The following is a 19,499-nucleotide window of genomic DNA, read 5'->3' on the forward strand; positions in this document are numbered from 1 at the left end:
CAGGAGAGAGAAGCAATGCTATAGTGCTCCACAGAACATCCTTTAACACACCCCAGCCTCTAAAAGTTATATCAATAATTGATAACATTACCTTATTTGTTCAAAATCTAAGCAAAGAACATGGGAAAAGCAAAGCAAAGAAAGACTGGAATGATGTAGACAATAAGTAGCATTCTAGCCTGTGGATGTCCAATGGCTCAGTTCACCTATCAGCTGTTGATGAATAAAAACTGGCCATGTGGATGAGTGGATCCTTAGCAGAAGTATAGGAATTTTGAGATTAGAGGGGAGAATGAGATACAATAGTTGTTTTTCTAGCATTGCTTTATCTCAAGTTTATTTAGCAATTGAAGCAATATCTTGTGGTAGAAAGGTTTAATTATGAAAAAGGCTGTTTCAGAATTGCTGATTCTGAAGTTTGATATGCAATTTTGGCATGAAACGACCAGAAATCAAAAAGAAATCCATCCCTATAGAATAATTAAACTTAACAATATATTCCAATATTTGCTTAATAAAATTGTAGCGTTCAATTTGCCAATTCACTCTAAATAATTTCCAGATTGGTATCTTTTTTTTTTAAATAAAGAAACTATGCAACCAAAATGAGTTAGCTATCAATATGGAGATACAAATCTGTATAATTGGCATAGATTATTACAGTGCTTGCAATTTAATTACAAATTTAGTTTCATTGGTATCAGTGTACTACTCATATACTACAAAGCTTATGTATAAGAATTTGGGCAGAAGTATTTTTTTTAAATAAAGCAAGTATTTTGCTATACATACAGTATATATGATAGTGCTGTCTGTGTAGCTGTCACCTGTCAGTGGTTCATGCTTTACAAAATCATATTTTGGTATTGAATATTGGGATGGGAATGTGCATATGTGAAAATACTCATCTTTTATCTTAGTACTGCCTATTGTGTATATTATACATACCAAGGAAGAAAATACCAAATTATTTGTACTAAATCTTTTCTGAGACCATTTTTCCCCTAAAAAATAACCACAAGAGGGGAAGGGTAGAGTTTGAATAGGAACACTTCTCAGAGATAAATGGTTTAACCAATTGCCTTGGACTATTTTTTTCTCATGAAAATCACCCTACTAATCAATTAACAGATTACAGAATGTATTCACAAATGAAATGTATCACTATGAAGACTTCTTTCTGTACAAGATTAACATAATTTGGAAATACTGGTAGTGGCTTCTGTTTTTATTCAGACAGATTTATTATTTTAGAAAATGCAAAGAATTACTGAAGTTTAGCTATGACTCTGCATGTAATTATTAAAATGGTTTAACTGAATCAGGAATAAGATTACTGGCTAGCATTCTTTGCCTCTCAATCACTGAAGCCCAAATAAATGCATGGTGGTTTTAGCAGCATGTCCCACTGGCTGCATTCACAAAGTACACTTAACCTGTTACTGATTAGCTTCATTTTTGGATTTGTTGAATACATTGAACCATGCATTAACTAAATGAGTTTGTATACACATAATTCTAAGCTACAAAAAAAACCCTAAGCCATCCTAGCATTAGTGAAGGTTGTTGAGTTATTCAAATGCATCTACTCTGTCTTCCTTACTTAAGTTGTGTAAACTTGCCCAATTAAATTAAATATTTTTCATCTTAATTTAGTTTCACAACTGTAAAGGCACCCAGAATTTTGCTATCACCCAAGTAATGTAATGGATTTGTCATTTTCTTGACTCTTTGCAAAGTTGGAGATTTATAGAACTCCCTGGCTCTTATTCTCCTAAACCTACTTTTTATGTCTTTTGTGTTTTCTGCATTTTTTAAATTTTATTTTAGAGGGGTGGTTGTGGGGATTGGACTACAGAAGAAAACTTGCAAAACTTACCTGGTGCTCCAGAGTGGCTTTACTATTACTAAACAGTTAATGCATAACAAGGGTCACAATGTGAAAAAGAAAATTAAGAATCCCTGCTCCAAAACGAATCCTTTTCTGATACTGGAAACAAAAAGCACACTCAGCTTTATTGAAGTAGTGATGTGTTTGTGTTACTGGCCGCTTGAGCTGAACACCAATTTACAGTGTGACCTTCAATGAACCAGCATTTTTCTTAAAGGCTGCCTGGAGAGCCATGACAGATTACATCAGCCTAATTCATTTCCAGATATGTTCAGCTCTTTTAGACAAAGGAGAAGCCATGCACAACCTCCAAAGCTTTCAATGGTAAATTCACAACTGGACTTTATGATGTAATTGCGATTTTTTTTCTCTCAGTTGATCAATCCTCAATATTCTTCAAGAAAGCTGGCCATCTGCCAGTTATGTATGGAGAATGGAGACCTCAAGACAAGATGAATACAGAGGTCACTACGAATGCCCATGTTTATACACAAGTGTGCTGGCCTACATTACATTTATGTTTAAAATGTATGTTTTGGCATTCATAACTATTTTAAAGGAGCTTAAAGTGAATTTTAAATGTGCATTTTTTTTCATTTTAATTATATTTAAAGTATTTTTAAATTTTAAAATGAAAAATATGCAGCATACAAACAATGAAAACAAAGGCATGGACCAGGAATGGAGAATTCTATGGCATCATACAAGTTAACCAAATACTAGAATTGAGTGCATTAAAAACATTCAAATGCTTGGACAAATAAAATAGTTTTTGTTCTGGTTCCTGAAAAATAACAAAGCAGATGCCAGTTGTGTCGCCCTTGGAGGTCATCCTTGTGAAGGCTTTCTAGCAGTTACCTCTGGATCTCAGCATGATGGAAACCTTCAGCAAGGGATCTGATGGTAACCTTACATTGTATGTAGGAATATACACAGAGGTATTTTCTCAGACTGATTCAAAGCAGTGAAAGCTTGCTAGCACCTTAAACTGGGATCAGAAATTATTTGTGCTGCAATGCAGACAGCGTACAATTGGTATAAGATGTTCCCAAATTCCAGTTGTAGTGCTTTCCAATCTTATTTTGTAATACCCGAAGTTTCCAGTCTGTCTTCAAGAACAACTCATCTATGAAAAATATAACAACACATATAGTATCATTTGATGTACAGAAGACTATAACTGTGACACAATTCTTAAATTTCTTTGTAGTTGGGGTGAAAATCTGTTTGTGTATCCTGAGCACTTCCTCTTGTAAAATATCTTTCACAAATTGACACCGGACCCTATCTTCTCTTCTTTGCATTGCTTCCATTTTAGAACTTTGTGGAATAACTGTCAAATCAGATAATTTCTTTGGTAATAAATAAATAAATAGAGTGAGTTACAGTTTAAAAAAAAACATGGAAAAAATGCACAGCCAACCAAGAGAGCATGACTCCAACTATAAACCACCTACAATAGAAGGAAGCATGATGGTCACTCTGTCCCCAAGGTCTGGCAAAATAGTCAAGTCTTCAAATATTTCTGAAACAATATAGAAAATGGCATCTACGTGATTCTCTGGGGATACATCATTCTGCTGGACAGTTGCTGCAGCAGTTGGAAATCTTAACTTCCTCATTTTAGGACCAATATTTTTACAGCTTTTCGTGTCATTTTGAGAGTTCTGGCCACTGTTTAACTGTGAGTGTCCTTTAATTATCTGAAACACATGGACATACAATCTTCCTTCTTGAAACTCTCCAGCTAATAGTTACAGGACAGATTTGCAATTCCTGGTCTCTTGTTTGGATAACAACTTGCTGTGTATTTATAGAGCGTCAGGAAGATTATATTGAAAAACACAGAACAGACCTAAATTTATAGTTACTGGTTTTCTTCTTAGCGTTATTCTAGCGCTTTGGCAGGATCTGCTTGTTGGCAAAGCCATCTTCATTTGGGTTGAGCCAGGCGTTTTCAGGGATGAAGCCCAAATATTTCATGAATGGACAGTTACTGAAACGATTACTATAAAACTCCACTGTCCAATACAGCTAGAAATAGGTAACAAGTAATTTGTATGTTGGACTACTTGGTTTTAAAATATAAGTCCCTCTTAGTTGTTGGTTCAATGGTACTCAAACTGACAAGATTTGCTCTTCATTGCTCTTTGTAGCTTTTTAGTCAAAAGCACAATACATTCTGTTTAGAACTAATAGTCAACTTAATAATTAATATGTGTTAGGTCAAGTGCTTTCTTTCTAAAAGGCTTTTTCTTTATTTCAATAACATTTATTCCCTCATTATAAACAATTTATTATAAACAAATAAAAATAATACGTAGTTCCTCCATTTACAGGTGGTCTTCCACGTACAATCACAATGGGGCCTGGAAAATTCATTGTTAAGTGGTGCAGTTAAGTGAGGCATCATGTGACCATACCTGACTTTTTTGCCCTTTTAACATATCATTAAAAGAGATGTGTAAACACAATTTGTGATGCCTGCTAGCTTCCCTGTTGACTTTGCTTGCCAGACATCATCTGGGAAGCTACATAAATGGTGTTCATGTGACTGCAAGACACTGCAATTATTGTAAGTGCAAGCTTGTTGCCAAGTGCCCAGATCACAATCATGTAACCATGGGCATGCTGCAGTTGTTATAAGTGTGAAGACCAGTTGTGAGTCATAATTTTTCAGTGCCATCATAATTTCAAAGTCTCTAAATGAATGGTTGTTAAGCAAGGAGCACCTGAAATTCTATTAAAGAACAAAGAATCTTCCACTGACTCCACCAGATGATTTGTTAATAGCTCCAAAGGACTGCAGAACAGCAATCAAAGCCATTGCTAACTTATCAATATCTTGGAAGCCATTTCAAGATCTATAATAATGCTAGTCAAAATAGAAAACAAGATGAATAAATCCAGGACAATCTTTAAAGATCCAAGAGTTGCAGGAAATTGGAATTATAAGAAGGGAGATATTTCTATATATAAAAATGTTGATGTTAAGAAAAGCTCAAAAGAAACAACTTTTTTAAACTGAGGAAAACATTTTGTGACTGAACCTCCCAATTTCTAATACTTGAGTATTAAAATATATTTTCTTGATGTACATGGGATTGTCATTTAAAGTGAGTGCTTTATTTTAAATATGCCATGATGATTCCATGAAAGTAGTTCAAGAGAAGGGCCATCACTGCCATTGCACTTGCCCTTTATAAAATCTGCCCCCCCCATGCACAATGATGTTGGCTCCAACCCTCCTGACTTCTGTAAGAGCCTGGTTCTGCTCTGTGGCTTAGGGCTCCAATGGGAACGCAGAGTCATAGTGGAAGTGGTTGATTGATTAACAACAGATTACCAACCATCAACCAACCAATGTCATCCCCGCTGAGGGAGATACTTCATTGGAAGAGGAACTGAATCGTTTCTTTGCTCACTTTGAAGTGGAGACATCAGAGACAGCTAAAATATAACCACCAGCCAACTGTAACCTCCACTTCATTGTGGAGGAACAGGAGGTGAAGAGCATTCGGAGAGCTATAGACCCTAGAAAGGCTGCCGGTCCTGATGGTATCTCTGGCCAAGTACTTAAAGACTGTGCTGATCAGTTGGCTGGAGTCTTTACCAGGATCTTCAATTGGTCTTTATCCCAGTCCGCTATTCCATCTTGTTTGAAGGCTTCCACCATTGTTCTGCTGCCAAAGAAGTTCCCTATCAATAATGTCAACGATTACAGACTAGTGGCACTCACTCCTATCATCATGAAGTGCTTTGAGAAATGGGTCTGCCGGCACATCATTTCTGGTGTTCCTTCTAAACGCCAGTTTGCATACAGAAGAAATAGATCTACAGAAGACGCTATAGCCATCCCTTTTCACACTGCTCTGACTCATCTAGAACAGCGGCGGGGTGGGGGGGCTATGTGAGGATGCTTTTTGTAGATTTTAGTTCTGCATTTAACACAATTCTTCCACATAGACTAACCTCTAAACTTCTAGACCTTGAACTTTCTTATTCGATCTGCCTTTGGATTATGGATTTCTTGTCTGGCCACTCACAGAGGGTCAGATTAGGTAATCATACCTCTTCAGCCCTTATTCTTAACACTGGTACACCCCAGGGTTGCGTGTCGAGTCCCTTACTCTATACTCTTTATGTGCATGACTGCATTCCCTCCCAGGGTAGTAATACTATTACTAAATTTACTGATGATACAACAGTGATGGGACTCATCTCTGGGGGAAATGATTCTGCCTACTGAGATGAGGTGGACCAGTTGCTTTCATGATATGGAGACAATAACTTGGTCCTCAACACCAATAAGACCAAGGAGCTTATAGCGGACTATAGAAGGAACAGATCAGACATCCAGCCCTTGCTTATCAATAGAGACTGAGTGGAGCAAGTAGCCAGTTTTAAGTTTCTGGGTGTTACCATAAAAGAGGACCTGACCTGGGGTGCTCACATTGCAGCACTGGTCAAAAGGGCCCAGCAGAGATTATACTACCTGAAATTTCTCAGAAAACAACAACTGAATGGAAAACTGCTGGCGACCTTCTACCACTGCACCATAGAGAGTATCTTAACTTACTGCTTCTCTGTATGGTTTGCCAATTGCACAGTGGCAGATAGGACAGCACCCCAGAGGATTAATGTCATTGCCCAGAAGATCATTGGTTGCTCTCTTCCCTCTTTGGAAGAGCTTTATAAGTCCCACTGCCTTCTCATCCATCTCATCCTGGACACCCTTTTTTTTTAACTATTACCAACTGGCAGATGGTACAGAATAACAAAAACAAAGACAATAGGCTGAAAAACAGCTTCTATCCCAGGGCAGTAGCTCTGTTGAATTCTACCATATAGTGCAGTGTTGGTGCGGTGTCAGGGGTTTTCAATTAAATGTGTGGAGCATGAAGGATGTGTGTTTGTGTTTATTTTCATGGTCATGATGTGCATGAGGATGGTGTTTGATTTTGTTGTATGAAATGACAATGACAATAAAATACGTTAACTAAACTAAACAGATCCCACCTCCCTGCCTGCTCCCATCCTCCCCATATTTTAATTGGGTCACCAAATTTGGCTGTGTATTGTATCTTATTAATGCTTTTATCTCTGTACAGTTTTTATTTTTTATGATTGTAAGCCTCCCAGAATTACCCTGAGGTGAGATGGGTGGGCAATAAATTTTATAAATAAATAAATAAAATTCTTTTCGACCATATTATGTGATTTTCATTTGTTTCTTACTCTAAAGAAACATTTGCAGTTGTCAAGTAATTAAAGAAAGAGTCACGCTTTCCCTTTGCCAAAGATAGAAGAGCTCTTTCAGATCTTCAGCTTCTTTTTTGTACATTATTTGACAGCAAAGTATCTGCAAAGTATGTTTAAAAAAATCAAGGTGGTGTCTGCAATGCTGCAGTTGAAGCTTCACCTGTTTTTTCACGTGTGACCTATGTAAAAAAAAACCAGAAAGAACATCTATCTCACCATTGTGGTTTCATATTGACTTTTTTGACCATACCTTGTAGACACCCCTGCTTGGTAACAATACAGAAGTGATTTGCCATTGCAGTCTAACAGGTTGTTTTTTGAATACTTGTTAAAAAAAAAAAGAATAAGGAAAATTAGTGAGTAGTGGGGAAAGAAAATAGTAAAAGAAAAAGCAATTGGAAATGTAGAAAGGAAAAAGAAAGAAAATGGGGGAAAGATTATAAATTTATATTTTATAAATATTTCATTCTTTATTCTAATTGTTTTATATTATATTTTATTCTCTTTCTCTAAGGTTACATCTTTCTTTATTTTATCTATCTATATCAATCTATCATCTATTTACCCTTTCTAATCTTCAAACTTTTGAAGGACATGTTCATTTTTCTTTTCTTTTTTTCAGCAAAAAAAAAGGGGGGGATTCTAGTCACTGATAAATGCACCCATTGATCTTGCCATCTCTGCTAGTTTTATCATCTTCACCAACCATTCCTTCACGGAAGGTATTTTGAAGCCTTTTCATTTTTCCACATACTGTATAATACTCTTGTAGTAATAATCCAATGTAAAAATAATCTACCAAATGTAAATTTGAAGTACTTTTATACATTACAGACAATTCTTTTGAGTCATATATCATTTTATAGAAATTCTTTTTAAATAATAACATGTTAATTCCTATCCTTTTAATCACATATTTTCTCATTCTTCCATCAAAAAATTATATCCCACATACTTCAATAATTTTATCATATTATCTTTCACTTCTTCTGTTTCAAATTTTAATAAAAGTGTATACATTTTAGCAACTACATATTCATCAATTATACATTGTTCAACTTTAAATTCTGTCTTCTGATGCTCAAATTCAAGTATTCCATTATCTACCTTCAATCTTTCTTGACTCCGTGCATATGAAATCACTGAAAATTAAATCCCTTCTTGGCAAAGCATTATTATAGAAATTCTCCCCAATGATGTCAATTGCAATTTTGTCCCATTTTAATATATTCCTCTTAATTTGATTCCATGACTTAACACAACTATTATGGTATAATGTACACTTTATATTGATCATAATAATGCCCTATTATTTCACTTTTTCTCAATCTCACATTTGGTTAAAATTGTAGACTTTGTTCTTTCTCTACCATCCATAGAGCTAATGTGAAATCCTTCCTATAAAATATCCTTACTCCAAATAAATTGTGGGATTTTCCCTAGACAATTCTGTTAAATTAGAAGGATGCTCTGGTTCCTATGAATGGCACCAGCTGTTCTCTCTCTCCCCTGCCCTTCTTCCTGGCAATGATTCTTTTTATCTTTTAAAAATTCAGTGCAAACAAATCCAGCAGGTAAAAGTTTCCTCAAACTTTAATTTGCAAACTTTTCTTCACTTTCCTTAATACCAAACAAAATGTGCACAAGTGACCCTAAATGCATGATATGCTTAATGGGACAGGTGAAGGGGAATTTGCTGTTAATTAATTTGTTGCATATTATGCATTTATACCTAAATAAAAAATATCCAAAAATACAAATATATTTATTCAAAAATATGATTACCAAAACTAGCTAATTCAGCCCATTAGAACTCAATAAAGTAAACAAGTCTTAGGTGTCTATTTAGGGCCAATGGACAGGTGGGTTTCCCAGGCAAGCCACTCCAGAGTGTGGACAACCAGAGAGGAAGATCATAAGCTGCCAAACATGTAGGACAGGTACTCCAAATATTTCATTGCTAGGGAACCTGGTTGATCAGGGCAAAGCAATAGACACAATCTACAAAGACTTCTGTAAAGCCTTTGATTCAGTGGTACATGACAAACTACACCTAAAACTAAAATCTTACGGTATCTCTGGACACCTTGCATAACCGGATAGAAGCATTCCTGTCAAACAGACAACAAATGGTCAAAATCCTATCAAATTTTGTACCTGTCAACAGTGGTGTCCCCCAAGGCAGTGTTCTAGGACCAACTCTTTTCATACTCTACATAAATGACCTCTGTGATCATATTAAGAGAAACTGCATTCTTTTCGCTGATGATGTAAAGCTATTCAACACCACAGACAATACTGCTACCCTTCCAAAAGACCTTGACTATGTATCAGAATGGTCAAACAAATGGCAACTTCAAATCTCAACAAATAAATGCTCTGTCCTACATATTGGCAAAAAGAATCAGAAAATAAAATACAGGCTGAATAGTCAAGACCTTGTTGATGATCCAAACTCTGTCAAGGATCTTGGAGTACTCATCTCTAATGATCTAAGTGCTAGAGCCCACTGTAACTACATAGACAAAAGGGCGTTAAGAGTTGTTAACCTAATCTTACGTAGCTTTTTCTCTGGTAATATTACTCATTAGAACTAGAGAATACAAAACGTTTGCTAGACCAATACTTGAATACAGCTCATCAGTCTGGAACCCACATTATGTATCTGATATTAACACAGTTGAGAAAGTCCAGAAATATTTCACAAGAAGAGCTTCTCTACTCATTGCAGAATACCTTATGCCACCAGACTTGAAATTCTAGACCTAGAAAACCTAGAACTACGCAGCCTTCGGTCTGGTCTAAGTATAGTATATAAAATCATACATTGCAATGTCCTACCTGTCAATGAATACTTCAGCTTCAACCATAACAACACAAGAGCACACAATAGATACAAACTCAAGGTTAATTGCACCAAACTTTATTGCAAGAAATACGACTTCAGCAACAGAGTGGTCGGTGTCTGGAATACTCTACCTGACTCTGTGTTTTTTCCCCAAACCCCAAAAACTTTAACCTTAGACTGTCTACTATTGACCTCACCCCTTTCCTAAGAGGTCTGTAGGGGAGTGCATAAGCACACTAATGTGTCTACTGTCCCTGTCGTATAGTTTCTTTTATTTTTTTATTTTTCTTATATGTATCCATGTATTCATAACTATGTTTTTTTACTTATACCTATTATCTTGTAAGCAATTGACAAAAATAAAAAAATAAAATAAAAAAATAAAAATAAAAAGGTATAGTAAGTATCTATGGACCAGGCCATGAAGGGCTTCAAAAGTAATAACCAACAAGCAGATTGGGATCAGATTGCAAATTGGCAACCAGCTTGCACCTGTAGCACTAGTGTGATGTTGCTAAGCCTGTTTCTCCCATTTCTCCCAGTTAGCTGACAGACCATCACATTCTGAACCAATTTTACCTTCCAAATTGTCTTCCAAGAAATCAAATTTCATTGTTAGTGTCAGATAAGGAGTTACTGAAGTGATTCTTCCAAAATGTCTCACAACTAGTACATAATTGATGCAGAGCTGGGCAAAATATTTTCTGACAGTAACCATTGCTCATTGCTCTTGATGGACTTGCTCCCTATGACCTCTTCTAGAATACAAGTTTAGCCACAACTGAGCCAAACCAATCACCAAAAAAAAGCAGTTTTAGCTTGCAGAGAGTTAATGTGAGCTTATTTCAACCAATTTAGTTCTCATTGCCTCTAAGGACTGGACTGGACATCTCCTGCCTGGCCAGAAGGCTGATAAACAATGGTGTATCTTCATCATATAGTTGAAACATACTCCAAACATACAGATGGATACTGATGATACATTACTCCAAGTAGCTTCATGAAGATATTGAATAATCTGATAGAAAGAGCTGAGGTACACGATATTCCATATTGGTTGCAATCAACTACTATTCCAATAACTTTTTCACAATGATAATCAATAAATATTCCTATTTTATATCTATGTATTTGGTTCTTGTTCCCTGTGTGAAAAACTTCGTAGATGTCTCTGTTAAGTTTCATTGTTCTTTTTTAGCTCATTTCTCAAGATATCAAGATAACTTTGAATCTCATTTCTGTGGTTTCTTAGTTCCTCTCTGAGCTTGGTTATATGCCTGCAGACATTTCATTACCCAGCTAGGCAAAATAATCCCTTTTATCCCTTTGAGTACCAAAAGAGCAGTGAAAACAGAATCTTCAGAAATGGATGATGTTCTTCTACTCTCAGCTAACTGACAACATGTTTGCCAGCTTTGAGCCAAAACTGCTGTTTTCTTACTTTGAGTTCTCCTGAGCTGCTTAAAGTAGATGATCTCCTTCACTCCATTCCATTCTAGCAGCAGTACCAACTCCAGTTGCCTGCACATCCAATTCCACACCTTTCATCCAGGGGCCACTTTGCTACTCTGGGCTGCTCAGTTCTTTACTTGGCAGTTCTTATTTTTTAATAATCTTGCTGTTGACCCAACAATGGTCCCTTAAGTCAAGTGAATTACCCTCAACTCTGGAAACGCACAATCCATTCAACTGTTACATCTCCCAATGAGAACCCATTCAATGTTTGACTATAGTGGATGAAGCATGCTCCCCTTGCTTTCCCATCTTCCAGCCACAGTCCAGCAAAGTCTCATTTTTCTTTATTTTTCAATCTTTGAATTGCAAGGAAGAACCATTGCCAATTTGTTTCTGTGAAGCTGAATTATCAGTTCTTCAGTGGGAAAAAGTTTCCATGGACCAAATGAAAAAAAGAAAAAGAATGCTTTCCCTATTGCTTTGATTATTATGGCATTAGACTACAATGGTACCATATATGGAGAAAAAAGAAAACATTGACATTGCTTTAATGTCAAAGAAGATAATGTGGGAGAGGTGTGTGTGTGTGTGTGTGTGTGTGTGTAAAGGCATCTATGTGTGCATACATTTGGGAAGGCAAAAGGAAGCAGCACAGGGAATAGTGATTAGGGAATAATCCCTAAAAGAAAAGCAGGTACTCAGAGCTCACCATCTAGCAAGGATTACCTTTTCAGCATGGATAGAAAGTTCAGGAAGCAATGGAGCAACCAATCAGGTCTTGTGCTGGCCACAGTTAAACCAAACACCACCCAAGCTGCACTGCCAATGTCCTTCAATACAGATTGGATTTTTTTTTGTTGTTGTTGTTTAAGCAGCAGCTGGGAGCAGCACAAGAGACAAGCAGCTGCACTGAGGAATTATTTCTGGTAGAATAGAACACGTGTAGCAAATTTCCTTATGAACTGGAGGGAGAAAGAAGTCTATCTTCTCATAGTAATGATCTTAAAACAATTATCATTCACATCTAATTATGAACCTGAGGAGCTATCACTTTCTAAACAAAGCTTTGGAAAACATTCAGTAATAATTTCTATACACTTGTGAGGCTTCCTTGATATTCCAAAATGGGGGAGATAAACCTATAACAGATGAGCTGCAGGCTCCCTCCAGCATCTCTTCTGCCACCTTGATAGACCACAAACTCAAAGAAAGAGTTGCCTCAACAGATTGTTTGTCATCTACAACAATGTGAGGACTGTAATAGCCACTATATAGAAGAACTAAAAAACTGATCACAGACCATAATAAAGGTATTTGATTTGATCTTAAAAACCTACTAGCAGTCAGAAGACATAGTAAAAATGTAATTTTAAAACAAACAACAGACTTAACTATGTTTTCAACCAGAAAACTGGGAGCATCCTAAAGCAAAGTAAATCTCAAAATACTAGGAAATTCCTGAAAGCTTGGCACTCAGACAAATCAACATCAACAAGCACATGGAGATAAATAACACTTACACATTCAAGAGACAATAAAGAGGCTAAAAAGGAACAAAAAGACCAGAAAGCTTCCTCACCAGCAATCAACACTCAGATAAACAGGGATTAACACCAAGATTAAAAACAGACAAGCAGTCTAGCAATAAAGAACAGCCTAATCAAGGAAATTTCAAGGAAGAAAACAACATCCCCACCAATGCTGGCTATAAACAGCCCACCCTTTTCTACCTCTAAAGATGTTGCCTAGTTGGGTAATAAACAGTGTGCAAGAAACAAGCAAACTCAGATAATACTAAGGACTCCACACTGTGCAGGAGAATAAAATGATAAAACTGTGTCTGTACTTTACCAAGAAAATGAACCAGATTGACAAGATAATAAGATTGACAATCTAATCCCAGGTTGGATGGCACTCAACATGCTAAAAAAGAGGACTTGATCTTTTAGAGTAGGAAAATTTTAAAGATGCAAGTAGATGAAAGCCTCTTGGATCTCTAGCTGCTAGTGTTGCTATGCAGGAGAAGAAAACCCAAAGCCACAAAGAAATAATTTTGGTGGGAACACACAGCATAAGAAGCATGTACAAAAGAAAGATCAATACAGTGAAAGAGGAAATTGATCAATTACACATTGACATCTCATGGATCAGTGAATTAAAGTGGACTGGAATGGGAAACTCTCAGTCAGAAGATCATAATGTTTACTACAAAGAACACAAAAAACAAAGAAACAGCATTGCTTTCGTTGTCAAGAAGGATGCTACAATGATAGTTCTCAGGTACAATGTAGTCAGTGACTAATGAACATCAAGTAAGCTTTTATGGATAACTTTTTAATAAGTGCATAATCCAACATGTGATGGATGAATTTATGGACATGTTCAATAAACAGAATCTGCAAGCAGGATTTGCTTCAATTTGGAGACGGTGATGGAGGTCACTTTTATAAAATACTGCAAACCATTTTAATGAAGCTTTTACTGGAACTGGAAAGTGTACTATCACTGAGTTTTGGTTTTGCTGGTTGAAATGAGTTTGTATAGGAGAAGAAGTGTAACATAATATTAAAGAGGGAAGAAAGGTATCAAATTTGTTTTTGATAAAGTGGAGAAGCCACTTTATATCTTTTTTACACAAGGGAGGAAAAAAAGCCAAAGAATGTTTTTGCTCCTCCTTTGAGAGCAAAAATGATGGAGAGACTCTAAAGTCTCTCAGTTTGGGTGGGAGGGAGCTGTGCTTAAGGAGGCTGGCTGGAAAAGGTCCATTCTGTGATCCAAGCAGAACTCCAATCTTGAATTTCAGGAAGGAGCTTTTTCAGCAGGCATCCAGAAACCAAGCAGGTGGTAGCAGTCTGTGACCTTCCCTGCTGGCTTTCCTGTTTACTTTCTGGGGAAGCAGGCAGGGAAGATTGCCAATGTTGATCACATGATTGTGGAACACTTGGCAACCCATTGTAAATGCAAACAGGCTGCCAAATTCCCAGGTCACAATCATGTGACCATGGCTGTAAGTTTCGACAGAAGCTGTAAGTCTCTTCATTCACTGCTGTTTTAGTTTCAGTGAACAATGGTTGTAAATCAAAGACTACCGGTAAGGATAGTCAGGGAGCACAGTGAAAGAAATGTGATTAACATGAAATAAAAAGAAGACCAACTAATAACAATACAGCAACCTGCCTTAGAAATGATAGTAAAAGCCATGAAGTGGTGGTAGTCAATTTTAAGATTAACTGCTAATAATAAAGAAAAGAAACAAAAAAGTTGAGAAATGTTCCATTGATTAGCATTTTATATCACAGCAATGAAGGCTATGGAAGAGATATTCAGATCTTATGATGTGTCTACACCTACAAATATCAGAAGCAGAGTTGTTGCAAGAAATTGTTGAACTTTGGTGTTACAGAAGATTCTTGAGTGTACCAAGATAGCCAAGAAAACAAACAAATGAATTACTGAACAAAGTGATCAAGAATTGTCCCTTGAGGCAAAAATGAGTAGGATCATATTTTGGACACATTATGCAAAGATCCAGCTCCCAAGGAGCATTTCATAATGCTAGGAAGGGTGGAAAGAGAAGAAGAGTAGTGAAGCTTGATTGAGAGTTGCTCGAAACTGTGTATAGTCATTGCCACATACCTATGCTACAAAGAGGTTGATGAGTAAGCATAGGATGCAAATGGCTGCAGACAGGCATGTGCATACCTCCCAAATCCCAACTGTACATTGTTTAGAAGTGTGAATCCTGCATGCTGATTGATCAATCCAACTTCCTGTTATGTGCTTTGCTATTTGAGCACTCCCCTAGTCAGAATGAATATTTGCAGATGTATAAATGCAACACAAATAGATTCACAAACAGAATAACAGAGTTGAAAGAGACCTTGGAAGTCTTCAAGTCCAACTCCCTGCTTAGGCAGGAAACCCTAGACAATTTCAGACAAATCGTTGTCCAATCTCTTCTTAAAAACTTCCAGCGTTGAAGCATTTACAGCTTCTGGAGGCAAATTGTTCCACTGATTAATTGTTCTGTCAGGAAATTTCTCCTTAGTTCTAGGTTGCTTCTCTCCTTGATTAGTTTCCACCTATTGCTTCTTGTCCTGCCCTCAGGTGCTTTGGAGAATAGCTTGGCCCTCTCTTCTTTGTGACAGCTCCTGAGATATTGGAAAACTGCTATCATGTCACCCTGACTCCTTGAACACTGTTCAACTATTACAAAGTCTGCACTACTGTTACTGTTAATCTTCTCATCACTCCTTATCACCCATCCCCTCCCACTTGTGACTGTATGACTGTAACTTTGTCGCTTGTATCCTCACGATTTATATTGACTGTTTCCTAGTATTATCTGATTGCTTATTGTACCCTATGACTCATTAAGTATTGTACCTTATGATTCTTGACTCTTGACAAATGTATCTTTTCTTTTATGTGCATTGAGAGTATTTGCACCAAGACTTGTGTGTCCAACCACACCTGACCAATAAAGAATTCTATTCTATTCTATTCTATTCTATTCTATTCTATTCTATTCTATTCTATTCTATTCTATTCTATTCTATTCTATTCATTAAACTAGGCATACCCAATTCCAGCAATTGTTTTTATGTTTCAGCCTCCAGTCCCCTAATCATCTTTGTTGCTCTTCTCTGCACTCTTTCTAGAGTCTCAACATCTTTTTGAGACTCCTATGCAACGGTCTCGAAATGACAAATGCACACTTTCCCTTGGTGTGCACTGACAGAGAGATGGACCCATTTCATTGCAATAGTGATGGATGCACCATTGCCAGGTGGGAGACAGTGCCTTCTGGAGAAAATCCATCTATGTAGTTGTTAAGAGTTAACATGGAGCTGATGGCACATAGTTATTTATCAATATCAACCATTACGACATATTTTTATCTATGCTTTTTCCCATCTCTAAAAGGAAAAAAGCACAGCAGAGTCTGCAAACTCGGGCTGCCGACTGCTTGAGCTTCTGCACTTTTGAGCGAACTTTGGAGCAGTTGGACAGCTGCTGGACATACCTGGCTGATTCTTACTGTCAGCAGTCCCGCAGGGACACCAAAAGATCAAGTTACACCAGGTCAGATACTTTCCATCTCTATAGCACTCGGCAGAAATTAAAAAACAAAACAAAACCAGTGCTGGACAGTGGTGAAAAGTAAAGCAACCATCTAGAACAGCAAATGTCAATGGAGATTCTCAGTCATCCAGGTCGTGGTGTCCCAAAGGTGCTTTTTCAAGAGGCAACTGGACTTTTTGGTTTTGCTTTGAAGACGTTTGGCTTCTCATTCAAGAAATCTCAAAGAAACAAAGGAAGATCTTCAAAGAAAAACCAGAAAGTCCAGTTGCCTCTTGAAAAAGCACCTTTGGGACATCCAGAACAGCAGTTCCGGACTTCTTAGTATTCCCCTCCCCGCCTCACCCCTCCACGAGAAAAGGCAAAGAGCTTTTTACGCGGATAAACGGGTCCGCCTCCCGCGTCCAGGACGCCTCTTTTGAGCTTGTGTTATGTGGCGAAGCAGATTATGTGTGAAAAGGGCCCCATTCGTGAGGCCGGAGGAGAGGAGAAAAAAAGGGAGCTTGCTGAGGAAGCAGCTGCCCTTCCCCCGGCAGCGGGAGCGGGGAGAAGGAATCAATATGCAAGGAGAAGCTCTGCTCTGAATGAAGGGAGCCTGTATACTTCAAGCTGTTGGCACGCAGGCACCGAATGACTGCGGTTGTTGGGAGAGGATGCCGGGGGGTGGGGGGGGGGAGAGGAGGAAAGAGCGGATTAGCCGCTCCCTCCCCCGCCGCGTTAGTGACAGGCGCCGCGCCCGTCCCAGCCGGAGCATCTCCTGAGAGAGGGAAGCGCGGGAGTGGGGGAGAAAAGGGAGGATGCGGGGGAGAGAGAGACAGCGCTCCCTCTCCCGTTTCAAAGCCAGAGCGCTGGGTGGCAGAACTTGCAGCGACGCTGGTGGAAAAGTTTGTTATCGCCCGCAAAGCTGTGAAGAGCCATGACGCAGCTAAAGCAGGCGGTATTATTTTCGTCTACAGGTACCAGCTGTTAAGTGCCGAACAGCTGACAGAAGACGGCTCCGACTCCCTCACCCACCCCTTCTGTCTCTCCCTCGCACCCCCTCCCCCTTTCCAGGCAATACAAAACAAAGAACTGTTCCCCGGCCTCGGCGAGGGCACCTTCTCCTCTCAGCCCCCCGACTGCTTTTCCGCCGCCTGCAAACAGCTAGAAATTGCATTATTGTTTCACGTTGTTAGAGAAGCTTGACCTAGGCTTTGCTTCTAAACAATCTTGGCCTCCGTCTTTGTTTACAGGTCAACATTTTGCTTCTTTCATTCCTCATAATGGCCTCTTTTTTTTATTCAATAAGGTTTCTATTATTCTCTCTGTCTGTGTCTGGGTTGTTGTTTTTTTGTTGCTTCTGGCAAGCTGATAATTAACCCTTCACACAACAAGGTTTATTGCACAAATCACCACCAGCAAATGTGGAGCTACCGAGGGGAGCAACATGGCACAACAAACATTAGACAAAGCAGCTTGTTCCAGACGCAACATCTGCAGAATGAGTCCATTTTTCTGTAACTCTAATCTCATAATTCATTGTTTGTGTGGTGTTGGTTACAGTAGCTGAAAGGGGGAGAACAGCAGGTCAATTTGGCAGCGATTCGCATTTGAATCTGAAATGAGGGTCTAGCTCACCTTATGACGGGCAGCTAAAATGTGGCCAAATAAAGAAGGGAAATGTGCTTTTGGAAAGTATATCAACACATACTCTGAATAGGAAATGCATGATAAGAGGGACGTAAAAACACAGCTTTAAAATATTTGATTTGGCCCTGGATTCTCACAATCTGCTTAATTTTATTGAAATGTATTATTTTCACCAGTACATTTGATTAGAAGAAAGCTCTTCTCATTATGTCATACACAGTAAATTTAATTATTTTTTTTTTGGGGGGGGGATGCTCTCCCCGCTGGAATATTCTTTTTGGTCCAAATGTATATGGACCAAAGTTGTGCCATTTCTATTGATAAAATTTAACTCTCAACCTTCCCAGTCAGGTAATTTGCAGATGTCATCTCCTACATCTCCCACAATCCTCCAGCCACTACCACCAGTGAGATTTTGGGAGTGGAAGTCCACTACATCTGGAGGACATCATACTGATTAAACTGACAAAAGTTCCTGATGGATTTCTCCCAGGAGACTAAAGTGCCTGTTAGTGAAGCAGAATTCTATTCCTTGGTTTGGCCTTTCAAGCCCCGTGCTAATTTCCACATAAGTGCTTGATACTTCTGTTTTCCAAAAGTGTAGGAACAACCATAAAAAATGTATCTAAATAAATATTAATTTTACCTGCAGAATTTAAAAAATGAGTAGGTATCATGACTTAAAAAAAATAATTTGACTTCTGGAAACACTGACTTCTCATTTTAACAGTTTAAACGAACTACCAGATACAGGAAAAATGTAGTACTTCAGTGCTAAAATCACTTTCTGAATAATCAAAGAGTCCTTCTCTTCCACAAGCTGAGCAAGCTTGAAATATATTATTTTCCCCACTCTGTTGTACATGTTCAAAGGAGGGGTGTGTTTGTTGAAGGAAAGCTCTAGAAACCCTTGTTCCAATTTGACCTTAGGAGAAGCTTTCCCTCCATGCCCTTGCTATATAGCTGGAACGGGACATCTGCTGTGGCCACTTGTTTCCAACTGCTTTAAGCATGACAGAACAGCCTGTGTTGTCCTCATCAGAAGTTCTACTTTATCAGGGTGCAGGGCAGCGAGTGCCACTACAACTATCCAAATCCATTTGCCTTTGAAACCAGACTGGAACAATAGCCTGCCTTATGCCTTCTTGGAGACTCTCTGTCCCTGTCCTTGCAGCAGCTGGTGCTTCTAACCGTACTAAGCTCTAGTGAACAAGGTCAGCTGAAAGCCTCCCTCCTCTTCAAGGGCTTCCCTATCCATTGGGGCCACTATCAGTTACATGAAACATTTGGTTTCCAATAGAGTGTTTGTGCTGGAAGGGATGGGTCCATTTG

This window comes from Pseudonaja textilis, chromosome 3 (assembly GCF_049901715.1).
Source record: "Pseudonaja textilis isolate UNSWEBS1 chromosome 3, rPseTex1.2, whole genome shotgun sequence".
Classification (NCBI taxonomy): domain Eukaryota; kingdom Metazoa; phylum Chordata; class Lepidosauria; order Squamata; family Elapidae; genus Pseudonaja; species Pseudonaja textilis.